Here is a 4,733-nt window from a genome sequence, read left to right as displayed (position 1 = left end):
ATCATTGAAACACCATACCTCCAAAGTGACTCGAAGCAGCTTTATTTTGGCTGTCTGTATCAGGCCATAGACTGTTTAGGTAAGGAAAAGTTAGATTAATTAGGTAAGCAGTGTAAGGTCTGCAAACTGTAACGGTTCCCATTTTATTAGAAGAGTGAATCCACTCTGGGCTTTAGCTGGAACTTCAAAAGGGGTATCCAAGGCACTGAGCCCTATCCTGTAAAGATTGCCTGCCCCACAAACATGGGAGTCACCAGGTGCCACTGCCCATTGCAAACTGATGTGGAATGGAATACTATCCCTTCAGATTCTAGCTTTCCATTCCAGGACATTCCAAATTCACTAGCCATTCTGTATTCTGTGGCCACTGAACATGCCAAGGCTATGTGGGGTTGTTTTGCAGTCAGGGTGTGTTCCCTGCTTTTTATTTATTTAACTTTGCTCCAGATTTTCTTTACTTCAGAAAAACCATTGGCTCTCCAAGTCTGCCAGTCCTTTCCTCTTGCATGTGGGTTATACAGTTTTGGCTACAAAAGCAACAACATTCATGACCTAAATAATGGGAAACAGAGGGAATGATACTCCGATCTATGGTAATAAAGGCATGTCTTCATTTGATTCATATTGAGCAATATACTTTGATCATACATTTACATTAACTATTTCAGCGTTTTTGAATCTCTTGTTCTGCTTACTGGCACTGGGGTATACCCTGCTAACTTATTAACAGACTCATCGCTGTTGAAATGCTGTTTAGCAGATTTATGTGACAGTGTTTCACTTAATAGTAGCAGAAAAAGGAAAGGCAATTTAAAGAGCTATTCCAAATTTTGGCAGCATACATGTATATATCACTTCCTATCTGGCCTGTTACTTTGTACATCACTATAGTTACAACACTAAAAACAACAGCCTGAAATAATTGCCATTCCCTAATAATAAATCTGATAGCTAGAGTAGGTAAAATTCTAAAGCATTCATTGAAGAAGACCTTGGTTACTGAGGAAAATGTCACTGCTAGAGCTTAATAAAATTGAAGTTATCTCAGGATAATTATACTTGACCATGATTTGCACCGCTTGATGGTCCCAGGGCTTTTGAACACCAAGTAGACTTTTCCCCCCCTCCTCACAAATGTAATGAAGTGTTTTATGGAGCTTTCATAATGGCCTTCATTTAGAATGATGAATCTACCCAGGTAAAGATTTGTTCTGTTGTAACTATAGCAACAGAGCTGTTATTTTCCTAGCTGTCTAAATGGAAAGACCATCCTGTTCTTGAAGATGGGCATCACTGTGATTATTTGGAGTATCCTTGATAAAGTTAAAGTCAGACAAGCTCAACATACCTCTGTATTCTGCTGTGTTATTATCAGGGCCTGCCCAAAACAGGTAGCTGCAAATGATGTACCCCAAACAATCCCAGCGTCAACCTTTTTTTCTTTTCTTTTTTTGTCCCTAAGGGAGAAAATCTCACAAATAACATGAACCTTTCTTCCTCAGGAGTAAAAAAATAATAAAAAGTTAAACAACAATTTATCCCTCTTCATGAAATTTTTTTTTTCCTGGATCCATTATGTCCCTACTTTGTTGCAGCTAATGATATCACTGAATCTGATTAGAAAGAACTTCTTTGCGATAAATGCTGTTCAACAGTGGAACATACTGACTTGCAGCATGACGGAATCTCCTTCTTTGGAGGTTTTTAAATAGAAGTTGGTTGGCCATCTGTCAGGGATCCTTTGATTGTGTATTGCTGCATGACAGGGAGTTGTACTGGATGGCTCTTGGAGTCTCTTCCATCTCTAGAATGGATGAAATGTTTGTTGTTTTTTCAACCTCCAATAGTAAGTGTTTATTTGGTGTCAGTCTTCATGCACAAATTAAGGCATATTTTATGGGAGAAAAGAACAAAAAGGAAAGTAACAAAAGAACAGCATTTTAAAAAAATCATTGTTTTCCCATTAATAAAGTAATGAGTATGTATGTGTACTGATTAAAAGCAAACTCTTCATCCTGGAGAGAAGTGACCAGTGGGTGCCACAGGGTTCTATCCTGGGCCCAGTGCTATTTAACATCTTTATATGAAAGAAAAGGGAGCATGCTTATTAAATTTGTAGATTACACCAATAGCTAATACCCCAGAGGACAGGATCAAAATTCAAAATGACCTTAATAGATTAGAAAGCTGGGCCAAAGCTAACAAAATGAATTTCAACACAGAGAAATGTAAGGGTCTGCATTTAGGGCAAAAAATAAAATAAAAAATTAAATGCACAGATATAGGATGGTGGACACCTGGCTTACCAATACTATGTCTGTTGTTGAACAGCAAGGTTTCAGGTTGTCTATTTAATTAAAGATCTATTGTCTGCTGGGAAACCCCCCTCACCCTGAATAGTATTCATTTGCATTTGCTGAGTCTTCATTTTGGTGTTGAGTTGTTTTTACATTGGTGCTGTTTTTCTGAAAATATATGAATTCTGAAATATATAACCAGCATAGATGTATTGGGATATTCTGAGTAAAAAGGTCTGGTCATTTTGTAATCCCCAGCTTCCTGGATATTTTAGGAGATAATTCTCTAAATATTCTAGTGTGGCATTCTCACATGAAAGAGAAAACCATGACAATTGCTGAATAACCTGGGGTAAGTAAAGTACAGTATCATTCAAAAAACACAAAACAGTGAAAGCTTCACTGGGCCAACCAAAATGCATAGTATAGTGGTGCTTCAATAGTTTGCAAGATGTATATTATGCATTTTGGTTGTCCCAATAATGGTATCACTGTTTTGTGGATTTTGGATGATATTGTACTTTGCTATATGCCCAACATGGCTACCCCTGGATATGTTTTCCCAACGTAAGTAAGTGATGCTGAATGTGAACCATGGTTTCTATAAGTTTATTGTCTGTAACAAAGCAGAAAAATTAAGAATTGATGACTAACTTGCAAATCTATATTTACTAGAGGAAAATGTACAATTTTACAATAAATGGAATGTAAATTGCACATTCACAGATGGTTGGTTTTTTTCAGATCATTACAATATGGCATCCAAGCTGCTATGTGAGAGGTACTTGGACTCGACCTGATGGGAATCCCTTTTCAATCAATTTCTAAGTGATTCAGAAAGCGTTTGGCCTCAGCATGATATTCTATCACAATCTGGGTCTGTTTATGAAGCTTTCAATATCTAGCCTCTCTTGGTCCAAGATTTGCTTGTACCAGGCTATAGTGCCAAATGGGAAGCATTATTTCAAGCTTTGCTTGTTTTTTGGAAAGAATCTTGTGCTAAAGATGGGCTGAGAGCTGGAAATTCCTTGGTAATCCATTGCCAAGTGGCACACTCCGTTGTGATCCTTTTCCATTTCCCTGTTTTTAATGTGCTTCAGAAGGGTTCCTGTAAAAGCAATCATTTGGAGAATGACTTCATACTATTACCAAGTGACATGATTTCTGGAAAAAGAGGTTCACACAAAGGCATAAGTTATGTAGTGAACTCATTCTAGTTTTATTTAACACATATTGGAAAATTTTGTACGGCTCACCACACTTTGCTTGATTCCCCTCCCCCCATGTTTCCATTGTTTAAATAATAGCATATCCCATGAACCCTTTGATGAAACACAATGTACTTATTGTTAATGGTCCAGAACCTTTGGAATCACCTCAAAGTTTTCTGTTTAAGGACATTGCTGATTCCCTTTGCCTTTTATTTCATATTTCAGGCAAACCATTTATATAATATCTTCCAAGATTACTCACACATATTTTGTTTAATCAACCCAATTATACACAGTAATAATTATGCCTACAACAGACAGGAGGATCTTTGGTTTGTATTTTACTCTTTCTGTGAGTGAAAGGAATTCCTACACTATAACACACTACAATATCAGGAAATGCTCTTACATATCCATGCAACAATGTTGTATTTAAGAAGACCAGGCATATTGCAAGATGGATAAGGATGCTGGCTGGCATTCAGTTTTGAAGTTAATGGATTCATAACCTAGACTTATGGATCCATAACTGCTCTGTATAGTCTTACTGTAAAATGATCTAAACATACACACCCAGTCCATTTTATCAGCCAGCAGCAACTCTGGGTGAAAGAGGTCTGTTCAGCTGCCAATAGGGTGGAAGGAGAAGACTGTTTCCATGCCCCTGACACTAGTGAGCAAGCCTGTGACAATGACTTGCAACAAGGGTCCTGATTCAGATTTGTCAAGCCTTGCTAGCAGGAAAGGGTTGGGTTTATGTTAGTTCCTTATAAAACTTAAAATATGAATATTTGTGAATGTGCAAATAAAAAATTACACACACTAAATAAACAAAATATTTGTATTCATATACTGTTTTGAGTAGGGGGGATGACATCTGCATGCAGGTGTAAAGTGTAGGAAAAAGTTTGAGTACCACTGAAGCAGTCAGAGTAAAATATTGGTGATTCTCCTTTATTAAACTCTGTGGAAGACAGATTTTATAGGGCAATTCCCATAATGTACTGCTATGGTTTCAGTATTGCTAATAACCTGTAGTACTTCTTACTGTACTACTGATTCATAAATATTTAGGAAATATATATACAATATCTTACTTATGTGGTTCAGATGAAAGCTGTAATTCTACATTGCTAGAAGTAAGACCCATTGGGCCCAATGAAAATCTACTATTTTTGATTATACATGTTATAGGATTGCTCTGTTAGAACAGTACATAGCTTTA

Source organism: Sceloporus undulatus, chromosome 1 (genome assembly GCF_019175285.1).
Source record: "Sceloporus undulatus isolate JIND9_A2432 ecotype Alabama chromosome 1, SceUnd_v1.1, whole genome shotgun sequence".
NCBI classification, from domain to species: domain Eukaryota; kingdom Metazoa; phylum Chordata; class Lepidosauria; order Squamata; family Phrynosomatidae; genus Sceloporus; species Sceloporus undulatus.
The sequence above is the reverse complement of the archived record's forward strand: the minus strand, read 5'-3'. Positions refer to the sequence as shown.